The 12,271-nt window shown below is 36.0% G+C and overlaps 1 pseudogene; it reads left to right on the top strand.

Annotated features, from left to right (window-relative positions):
• The first annotated feature begins 6,534 nt into the window (after nucleotides 1-6,534).
• Nucleotides 6,535-10,810, top strand: LOC111883629 (calmodulin-binding receptor-like cytoplasmic kinase 2; annotated as a pseudogene).
• The last annotated feature ends 1,461 nt before the right edge of the window (nucleotides 10,811-12,271 follow it).

Raw genomic sequence — 12,271 nt, forward strand, 5'->3', positions numbered from 1 at the left:
TACTTTCTATTGATTATTTCGTTTAGATTAGTTTTGCTTTTCATATTTATACTTGAAGAGTATCCGATCAAACTCAAACCTTCAGTATGAGGATTACTGTCTGTATGAGATGAACAAGGACCTTATGGAAAAGTACCACAATCAAGCTCATCAATAAAAGTACGAGGTGGTCAAGACCCTCATAGCAAGCAAGAGGAAAGAGGGAGAATCTGTTAGTAGCGACGTGCAAAGAATGCAACGATACGAGGATCACCTTGTCAAGCTTAATGGGCATTCTGATGAGGAGTTGGCTATTGGCATAGTCTTGAACTCCTTTCCAAGTTGTTATGATCAGTTCATCTTGACCTATCATTTGAACATCAATGAGACCACTTTGTATAAATTGCACAACTGCCTACAAACAACTGAAGCAGGGATGAAGGGCAAGAGTGTTGCCCCCACTCCTGCTAGTGCTCCCATTCTGGCCATTGGTCAAGGAAAAGGGGAAAAGGGGTAAGGTCCTCTAAAGAAAAACTAGAAGGGAAGGTCTCAAGCCGGGTCGTCAAGCAATGGACCCAATGGTAAATCTAGTTCTGATGCCCCCTATCTCTGGTCCCAAAGAGGCCACTTGCTTCTACTGCAACAACAAAGGGCATTGGAAACGAAGCTGCCTAAAATATTTACATGATATTAAAGATGGCAAGGTGAGGCCAACTTTTGTAGGTAAATACGCTATATTATCTAATAACTCAACATCTTCTCATTGTTGGGTCTTTGATACAGGATGTGGATTTCACATTTGTTCTGATTTGCAGCGGCTATGAAGAAGTGAGGAGGTGGATCACGGTAGAATACACATGATCATGGGGAATATGAAATCTTCACCTGTCACCAAGATTGGAGTTTATAGTCTAGTTCTTAAAGATGGTGTTAGTTTAGATTTGTTGAATTGTTGCTACTCGTCAAAAATGACATGAATCATTATTTCTTTTCATGCATTGTTCAAACAAGTTTTTAGATATTCTTTTAATGATGATAATGGTTCTATTTCTGCTTATAAAAATGGTATTTTTTTTTATTTTGAAGCTTTACCTTATGATGGTGTGTATGAAACTATGATGTGTGTAGACAATTTAGGCAATAGTGTATTTCAAATTGATTCGTCTAATGGTATAAACAAAGCGTGCTTGTGGCATTGTCTTCTTGGACACATTAACAAGAAACACATCGCCCAACTCCAAAAGGATGGTATGTTAGAATCATTTGACCTAAGTTCAGATGATGAATGTGAATCTAGTATTTTCGGTAAGATGACAAAATCACGTTTCGCTGGTTCTTATGAAAGAGGTTCAGGTTTGTTGGACCTCATACACACAGATGTGTGTGGGCCCTTCAGATCCACCACAAGAGATGCTAATCGATTCTATGTGACTTTTACTGATGATTATAGTAGATATCGTTATATCTACTTAATCAAGCATAAGTCATAAACCTTTGAAAAGTTCGTGGAGTTTAAACATGAATTCAAGAATCAACTAGGCGGGAAGATAAAGATTCTTAGATATGATAGAGGCGGTGAGTATATTAGTATCGAGTTCCATGACTACCTCAAGAAATGTGGAATAGTTTCACAATTGATGCCCCTTAGAACACCAAAACTTAAGGGTGTGGCTGATAGATGTAACTGAACCTTGGTAGACATAGTTCGTTCCATGATGCGTTGAGTTTCTCTTCCAATTTCATTCTGGGGGTATGCCTTAGAAACTGCCGCCCACATTCTTAATCTTGTCCCAACTAAGAAGGTTGCCAAAACACCTCACGAGATGTGGACAAGGAAGGTTCCCTCATTATTACATATCAAGGTTTGGGGTTGTGAAGATTTCGTTAGACGAGAGACTCACGACAAACTTGAACCTAGAAGTGAAAGATGTATTTTCATCGGCTACCCACATAAGTCCTTTGGATATTTTTTCTACAGACCTAATGAGAACATGGTATTTGTAGCATGAAGGGGAGTCTTTCGAGAGAGAGAACTCATAGACAAAGAGGATAGTGGGAGTACAATCAAGGTTGTAAAAACGCTTGACATTAGCTAGTCAGTGTAATGGGGTTAAGCGATTAATCGGCTAGGCGAATATTAATCGGGGACCATTAATTGCTAATTTGCTGAATTTTACAAAATTAAATATGACTAACATCATATCAAAGTTCATAAATACCACTAATATCATAACAAAATATGTTAATATGATTAATACAACACTAATCATGCCCCAAATAGTTTCCAATGGCATAAAACTTCTTCAAAATGTTAAAATTTCATCGTTTTATACTTTTTCACTCATTATGTATGTAGGGATTAATTGCAAGGCGCCCTCTAATCGGTCGAGTAGCGCCTACGGATTAATCGGAGATTAATCAGGACCCAGTCAGGATATTTACAACAATGAGTACAATTGATATTGATGACATTCAGGAATAAAATGATGAAGGAACTTCTGAAGATGTTAGGGTTCAACCAGAGGAAGAAATTACATTTGAACCAATTGATGAGTCATTACCTCTTAGGCGTTCCACTAGAGTTAGAACACAACCTGAATTATATGGTTTCCCTATAACTACAGATGGTGATACGTTTATCAGTGATAGTACATTGGTAAATTTGGATGAACTGGCCTGGGGCAGCCAAATGGAAAGAGGCAATGGACAATGAGATCAAGTCTATGTATGACAAAAAAGTTTGCAATTTGGTTGATAATGTACCAGGTCGTAATACACTTGTGTGCAAATGGATCTTCAAGAAGAAGACCGAGATGGATGGAAAAGTACACACTTTCAAGGATCGACTGATTACGAAGGGCTTGGCTCAAACCCCATGGGTTGACTATGATGAAACCTTCTCACCAGTAGCTAAAATAAGATCTATTAGGATAATGCTTGCCATAACTGCATTTCATAACTATGAAATTTGGCAGATGGATGTCAAAACAGCTTTCCTTAATGGGAAGTTGGCTGAGGATGTTTACATCGGTCAGACAGAGGGTTTTGTCAATGCAAGGTATCCAGATAGAGTGTGTAAGTTTGAGAAATTAATCTATGGTTTAAAATAAGCTTCTCATAGATGGAATCTTTTCTTTGACGAGAAGGTCAAGGAGTTTGGCTTCTCCAGAAGTGAAGATGAGTCTTGTGTATATGTCAAAGCTAGTGGGAGTATAGTAACGTTCCTGGTATTGTATGTTGATGACATACTCCTTATAGGAAACGACATTCCAACATTGCAAGAGGTTAAGTCTTGGCTTGGAAAGTGTTTCGCGATGATGGATCTCTGAGAGGCTCCTTATATTTAGGGGATAAGGATTCTTAGAGACAGGAGTAAAAGACTATTTGGACTTAGTCAAAATACATACGTGGAATATGTGCTAAATGTTTTAGTATGGAAATTCCTTGAAAAGGGAACTGTCCATCCAGAGTAATACCAAACTAAGTAAGATTCAGACTCCGAGTACTGATGCAGAGATAGCAGAAATGAGTAGAGTTTCATATGCTTCTGTCGTTGGATCTATCATGTATGCTATGACATATACTTGCCCTGATGTGTCCTTTGCTTTAAGCATGGTCAGTCGTTATCAGGGAAAACCAGGTAAAGCTCATTGGATAGCAGTTAAGAATATTATCAAGTATCTACATAGGACTAACGACTAGGGTCCTAGTACTTGGTGGCAGTGATACATTGAGAGTAACTAGGTATAGTGACCCCAGTTTTTAAACAGATAGAGACAACTTCCATTCTCAATTTGGTTGGGTGTTTACCTTAAATAGAGGATCAGTTACTTGGAAAAGTTCCAAGCAAGAGACATTGACTGACTCCACTTGTGAATCAGAGTACACAGCGGTGAGTGAAGCACAAAAAGAGGCATTTTGGTTGAAAAAGTTCATCGGGGACCTTGGAGTTGTCCCAACCATCAAGGAGCCAATAGAAATTTTATGTGATAATGAAGGAGCGGCTGCCTTGATAAAGGAACCAAGAGATCATGGCATATCAAGAAATATCGACATAAAATACCATTTCATCAGATATAGGGTAGAAGAAGGTCACCTCATAATGAATAGGGTATCGTCTAAATAGAATTTTTCAGAATCACTCAAAAAGGGTATGAGTAGGGCTAAACACGTTCAGCATGCTAGGAGCATTGGTTTGAAAGATGATATTATTTTTAGTAGTTAGATAGTTAGTTTGAAACTTGTAACAATATAAATGTAATTGACTTTCGGTGATTAAATAATAAATAATTATTTATGAGTTTGTTTACTACCTTTTGTCAATTGTTTATTATTGTGTTTCATTTTTCATGTTTTACTTCCCAAATAATTCGATTATTCAAATTCTACAGTCGTTTGTACTTTTGGAAGTAAGTAGTGAATCAAGACTGTCATAACGTAGATTGTAGATTATTTAAAGAGTTCTAGACATAGTAATGGTATTGTTGCAATGTTCATGAGTACTTTGAAATGGAGATTTAGGTATTGGATTAACCCACGCTCAGAGAACTACTTCATGGAACTTATCACGAGTAATTCTAAGACGGTAATATCGTATAATCTTTAAACAGAGATATATGAGTTGTGGTTTACAAGTCAATTGTGCATTGATAATGAGTAAACACATCAGTAACTTGATGTTAGAAAACGTATTGTTGTGTATGATCTAATGAGTAAGTGGTGCAAGCATATAAGTCAAAGTTTATTTGTTCTTTTTACCTTAACGGGAAAAGTGATATCTTTGGTCCCCTCGGTGATTTGGTGTTGACTTATAGTGTCGGGCCCGTCCATGACTAAATTGATGTATTCAATTAGAAGTTCTATGTTATTATAAATCAGAAATCGGGAGATAAAGTATTGGAAAATGAGATTGATTATGTTCTATGTCTCATGTCCGAATGATATCTTGTGAAATGGAGGATTATATGATCACTTATATCAGGATACGTGACTGACTGGTTCCGAGTCCAACAACGACTTTTGGAAGCTACAAGTTGCTGATCAGTTTAGAAGTTATATTGGCAATTATAGTTACAGGCTTATCCAAGTGGAAGACTGTTGGATTGGGTGTCTAAGCCCATAACTATAATTGGTATAAAATTGAATTGATAGCAACATAATCCTTTTGGGTTGCCCTCAAACCTAACAATTGGACATGATGATTTTTTTAGAGAGGTTGATTTATTGTTTGATTAATAAATTGAAATAAACAATTTATTAATATATTATGAAAATAATATATTAATTAGAATTGTAATATTTAATTAATATCTAATTAGAGATTACTTGGAATTCATTTTGGGATTAAAAGAATTAATTAAAAGTGTAGGTTTTAAAGTGTAATTGTTTAGTAGTTGAACAAAAGGCTCCAGAACCTTCCTGGTTTAGGGATGGACAGTTTTGGAGGGGATATTCTAGGGTTTCTAGAATATCACATGTGGATAATAGGGAAGTAGATAATTACCAAATTTGAATTAAAATTATTTAATTCAAATAAGGGTTATCTAGGGTTTCCTACTTGCACTATATAAAGGCTTCATAGCCTTCATATTTCGGCCATCTCTTCTTCCTCTTGGGTTGGCCGAAATTTTCACCTCTTCCCTCCTCTCTCCCTAATATCATTCTTGATAGCTTTGGTGGAACCATTAGAGGAACGATGCTTGTGGTGTTTGCTTCCAAAGTTTCAACAACACAAGGATCATTGTTACTTGCTATAATAACATTAAGGTATGTAATCATAAACCCTTTTGTGTGATTTTCGAACATAACCTAGGGTTTCTAGGGTTCTTGTTTTAATGTTCATAGTTATAGGTTTAATAGTGAAAACATAGATCTTGTTTTAGGTTCCATGCACACTTAAGAGTTTATATTTGTTTTGTAATGTCTAAATCCCACCAGATTCATCAACCAAGTAAACGGTATTCCAATTAATATCCCTTTTATTGAATCCATGGCCAAGATGCTCGAATACACTAAATTTCTTCAAGATTTTCTTGATACTCGTCAACAATTAGAAAAAAGATGTATAAGGTTTTTCTTAACGAAAAATTTTTAGTGGTCATAATTGAAGGAATACCAACAAAGATGGGAGATCCAGGATGCCTTCCTTTGTCGTGTGAGTTTGGTAATGTCATGAAGACATTTGATTTAGATTATTCTGGAGCTTGCATCAATTTGATACTATATTCTTTGTATCAAAAGCTTGACCTTCCAGAATTGAAGACCACAAAAATGGCGATCCATATGGCAAAACGTTCGATGACTTATCCTCGAGGCATAGTAGAAGGTTTATTGGTTAAAATTGGAAAATTCATTTTTCCAATTGATTTTGTTGTCTTAGATATGAAAGAGGATGAAGATGTACCCATCATTCTTAGATGCCTACTACTCAATACCACCAAAGCCTTAGTATAAATTCGAGAGTCTAAGACTACATTATGAGTGGGGAAGGAGGAGATTACATTCAAAGTTGATGAAAGGTCCAAGAATTTAAGAGCACAAGGTGAAGTATTTCACATGGACAAGGTAAATGAAGATAATTATCTTGAAGAATTGGAAAAGCTGATGGAAGAAGAGTTGAAAGTTAGGAAGAAGCTAAAAATGATAGAGGAAGTGAAACCTACAAAGCCGAAAGCCTCAATTCCTATGATCTTTGAAGTTTTTACTTTTACCACACTAGAAGCTCGAGTTGAGGAGGCTAATGAAGATGAAGAATTTGGTTTAAGTGTAGAAGAGGAGAATCAAGATAGCAAGAAGACCAATATCGAAAAAATGGAGGTGGAATCGAAAAGCAAGGTAGCTGAAAACATTCAAGAAATAAAACACAAGTTAGATTCAAGCGCCAATTCGAGGAAGAAGGAAAATTCAAAGAAAGCTTATAGAAGTCGGGTTGCGGGGATACAAGAGGAAATGCCTCGAGATGAAGGAGAACATGGAGATTTTTCTCCCAACCGGCACAACGTAAAGTTGAAAGGAGTACGGCTCATGACTCCATCAAAAGAAGCACTTCATGAGAGGCAACCCGAGCTCCGTTTGCATTTTTATTTCCTTTTCCTTTTTAGTTTATTTTATTTTCATTCTTTGATTTATTTCATAGGATTAGTAATTCTCTTCTGCTTAAATAAAGTGTGGGATCCAATTAGTAAGTGGTGAAAGTTTTACTATTTTTAAAGAAAACAAATTTGGATTTTTAACAAAATTTTGTACCCACGATGTGGCTTTGTATTGCCATGACGTGGGGATTTAAGTGAGTCCTGATTTCGTTTTCCAGTTTAAAACTCACGACATGACCTTTAGGAATCACGACATGACAAAGCAGGGACCAATTCCTTTATACTTAAAACAAAACCATTTGAACCTCATTTGTTTATACCACTTACGACTTGAGAAGCACGAATTACTCCGCCCTTTGGTCCCCACTTTGATTGTTGGTTGCAATTTCTTGTTTTGTTCATAATTTCTTGTTTAATTCCAAAATCATGGTATGAATCTCCATCCATATCCTTTAATTTTTCTAATTTTATGCTTGAAAGTCAAGGTTCGACTTTGGCGTTCTTAGAGTCAAAATTCATGAATTCTTCTAAAAAATTGGGATTGCATGTGTAATTCTTAGCCTTGGTTTGTCTGTAGACAAAACCATATGGATGCATTTGGTTCAATGTGACGTAACCCATGAACAATCTCAGAAAGCTATCGCATCGATGTCATGAAGTGAAGCTTGGGCTTCTCGACGTGAAAACTGGACTTCATGCCCTTTCGTTTTTGTTGTGTTTAACTGCATTGGTTTGTTTTGCTTTTGCTTTTTTTAGTACAATGGCACCTCGAAGAGAAAATTCTTAAGCACAAGGAGAGGTTGATGTCTCAAATCTTCACCCGCTTTATCAAGTCCCTCAAGACATTTCACAGTATATCTTGAATAATTACACGAATTGGTTGGGTTGGTTGCACAACCGCGAATTTGCTATCGCCCCAATAACTAATTGGGCTTGGTTGAGTGGAGTTGGAGTGAGGGAGCAAGTGGAAAGGTATTGTATGAAAAGATACGAAGGGAATGGGTTTTTTTTGTATTTCATGCTTGGTGTAATTTTTTTATGATCCAAGAGACTGTGTATCGCGAACTGTCGGTTGAGTTCTTTTCTACAGTCAATTTTGAGGAGTGAAAGGTGGACCCGGCATACCCTTGGGAACTTCCATTATGCTTGGGTAGGGAGTATAGAGAGTGCAGCTTGGTGAAATTCGTGTGGACACTACAAGAAAAAGACCCTTTTACGACGCGCAAAACACGACGCTCTTTGATTTAAATTACACATTAGAGAGCGACATTCAAAAAGTGTCATCTCTTCAAAAATTTTAAGGATTTAGGTTGCGCATTACTGAGTGCCCTTAAATTAGTGTCTCATGTAAAAATATTAAAAACACGGAGGGCACCTATAATAAAAGGGCGTCCTGTACAAATGTTGCTTTATAATTTTAATAAACGCGCGTTTCTGGGACTCCTTGATAGGTAAGGGGGGAAACTAAATCCCCCAAAATTTTGAACACCCGCTTCCTCTTCCTCTCTACTCTCTATACCCGCCAAATCGACTTCATTATCTCCCTTCTTTCTCTCTGCAAACCCCTTCCTCTCCGATCGACTTTCACTTCCTTCTATGTGCAAACCCTAATCAAACATAACACATTTGAAATAGTAATATCTTCTTTCACAAAATAGAAGATTGATCGAAGAATGATTTTCTTTTGATGAATCAGACATCACCAACAACAATAGCTTCCATCACAACTTGTGTTTGCTTTCAGACTCCACCGTTACAACATCGCACCACAACACCAGCCCTGAGCCACCACCATACTGCCTTCACAACAGCCCAGAACCACCACTACACCACCACAGGTCTTTCAACAAACCCTAAAAAGTCGCAATCAGTTGTCGCTCTACAGATTTAAGAGTTTTGGTTAACGTCTCTTATTTTAAATTACGATGCCAAACGCTTCCAAAAGTGATCATCCTCGGGGACAGCAGGTCAGTTGTTTTTGTTAAATCTGGGTTTATTTTGGGGTTATCTACTTGATTGGAGTTGAAAATCGTTCTCACTTGAAGCTGATCTTGATTATTATGTTGTCAAAAAGAAAAGTTCGATTTCATGCTTGTGTTGGTGAAATTGGTTATTGATTGTTTCATAGATTTATTATAGATTGCTATAGGAGAAACAACTTGATATAAATCACGATCTCCGACTATAAACTATCATAAAATTTGTGTTTTTGACAATTCCTTTCTGACCTAGCTTCTGAACTTCCTAAATATTGGTGTTTCTTTCTGAGTTATCCTTTGAAGATATTTCTAAGGCAACTGGAAATTTCTCTGCCTCAAATATAATCGGACAAGGAGGATTTGGTATCGTGTATAAAGTAACCTTGAAAAATGGATCCATCGTTGCTGTAAAGCGTGCAAAAAAGGTTGGATTTTCTATTAAATAGAAAACTAACACTGCCTCCGTAACAGAAATAAGATACATTTAGACCTTTTTGTTGGTAGCATAAATGCCAAATACCCTTGTAAACAAAGATTTATATCAATTTGTGACTAAATTGATCAATGCATTTACTTATGCTTCTTGTAAATCTAGTCTCAATATTAAGATGTTTCTGCTGCTTATTTCTTATGGCAGGACAATTTTGAAAGAGGGACACCAGTGGAGTTCAGAAATGAAATACAAACATTATCAAAGATTGAACATCTAAATCTTGTCAGATTCTATGGATATATAGAGCATGGAGAAGATCGTATGATTTTGGTAGAATACGTCGCCAATGGTACACTTCGTGAACATTTAGATGGTAAATCCATTACTTTCTTCAAAAGGGCAATTTCGTATTTTCACTTTGTGCATGAAGTTTATATGCATAGAATTGATCCTTTTCAGGTAAATGTGGAAGTGGCCTTGAAATTGGAGAGCGTCTGGATATCATGATCGATGTAGCTCATGTAATTACATATTTGCATACGTATACAGGTATCCTTCAATTAACATTCTTGAAAGATTGAAATATCAAGAAGTCTTTAACAACCGGTTTTTCTTTTTCAGATCTACCAATAATCCACAGAGATATAAAATCATCTAATATACTGATTACGGATAAACTACGTGCAAAAGTGGCTGATTTTGGATTTGCACGAATAAGTGTTGAAGATCCAGGAGCCACTCATATATCAACTCAAGTGAAAGGAACTGCAGGGTAGTTGGATCCTGAATATCTGAGTACTTATCAGCTTACTGATAGGAGTGATGTTTACTCTTTTGGGGTTTTGCTTGTGGAGATGGTGACTGGAAGACTACCGATTGAGATAAATAAAGCTCCTAATGAGAAATTGACAACAAAATGGGTTAGTGTTTCTGATATTACAAATATATGTGTTCATTGATTAAAAAAGCTTAAAAGGCAAAATGTGTTTGGTTGCAATGCAATGCAGGCGTTGCAGAGACTAAAAGGAGGGGAGGTGGTGTTGGTGATGGATCCAAAGCTAAGGAGGAATCCGACAGCTCTGATGGTGGTGGAGAAGGTGCTGAAACTGGCCAGATAGTGTCTGGCCCCCACCAGACAATTAAGACCCTCCATGAAGAGATGTGCAGAGATCTTGTGGAGAATCAGAAAGGATTATCATGAGTATAGTGAGGTCATGGAGGCTGCAAATCATTCTGTAAAAGTGCCACCTCAAATGGCTGCCAGGAAGAATCGCATTGAATTCTTTGGGATTGAAGAAAGCACCAACCAAAGATTTCAATCTGCATGATTGCTGATATTGAAATTGTGTAAAAAGAAAGATGGTTTTTTGTATGTAGAGAGGATATATATTTGATTAAGTTTTCAGAAAGAAACAGTTCTTTTAAATATTTTTTAGTTTTTTTTTGTCATTTTATGGCTTGATAAATTTGATTAAGTGGCTAACCTATTTTTCATTAGGTTCATGTATTGGGTGCTGGTGATTTTCAGGTGGGCAAGATTGAAGTTCTCAGGGATCATAGAGCTGATGATATCAGATTCAATATTTTTGGCATTCCCACTTATTGTGCTAACCAGCGTGAGGTTGATACTCATGTATCAGATCATTAATGCAATCATGAGTGGGAGAGATGTTCTTGTGATCATGGTTGCTGGTGGAGGCAAAAGTCTATGCTATCAACTTCCATCTGGTTTACATCATGGAATTGCTCTTATTGTTTGTCCTTTACTTTCTCTTATTTAGGATCAGATGCTTATTTTTGTTTTTGTTAATATTCTATATCCTTTACTATTGATTACCTGATTATAAACTCTAATTAAGATTTTTTTTGCTTTAGGTCATGGGGTTAACTGCATTAGGGATCCTAGCATCTATGCTTACCTCACCAACTAGTGAAGTTTATATACAAAGCTCTTGAAAAGGGAGAAGGGGATCTTAAAGTATTGTATATTACACCAGAAAAAGTCTCCAAAAGCAAAAATTTGTGTCAAAACTTGAAAAATGCCACCATGCTGGACGTCTTTCCTTGATCTCAATTGATGTACACTCACTCTTTTTTTCTTAGTTTTTATAAAGAAATATAATTTTGAAAATTTAAATTTCATATCTTTTTGAATTTTCAGGAAGCACATTGTTGTAGTCATTGGGGACATGACTTTCGTCCATATATATATATATATATATATATATATATATATATATATATGAATAATGGTAAATGAATATTCGATTAGTTTGTATACTTTTAACTTTTAATATCTGCCAGCTGATTTACTTGATATTGCTATATGAAATGTTACAGGTCATCAAAACTTTACTCCCATATCCTATGAAGAAGGAGCCTTTACCTGTTGAAAATATACCAATCTACAAACATGCTACCAATCTCCTCTGCTATGGCTGAAACTTGTGCCTTAATTTTCAAAAAATCTACAAACAGTATATAATAAGTTAGTTTCAACAAGTAACTGTTACATACTACTTTGTTCTATTCTTATTTATAATAATTCACTCTTGTATTTTTCTGTCTAGTACTTTATCTAATCTGTTAACTTTACTTGCTTTCTTTTTTTAGAGTTTATACAGGTTCATTCATGACTTCTCTTGATTTGTAGGTTTGTTAAGTTCATTTTGTTTTCTGATGCAAAAAAAGTGGCTAATATCTTTGTGTTAGTTGTGTTGTGGTGTAGTTGATATTGATTATTGATTAGTTGATATTGTACAACTGACATGATTATTGATTAGTTGATA

This window comes from Lactuca sativa, chromosome 4 (assembly GCF_002870075.4).
Source record: "Lactuca sativa cultivar Salinas chromosome 4, Lsat_Salinas_v11, whole genome shotgun sequence".
NCBI classification, from domain to species: domain Eukaryota; kingdom Viridiplantae; phylum Streptophyta; class Magnoliopsida; order Asterales; family Asteraceae; genus Lactuca; species Lactuca sativa.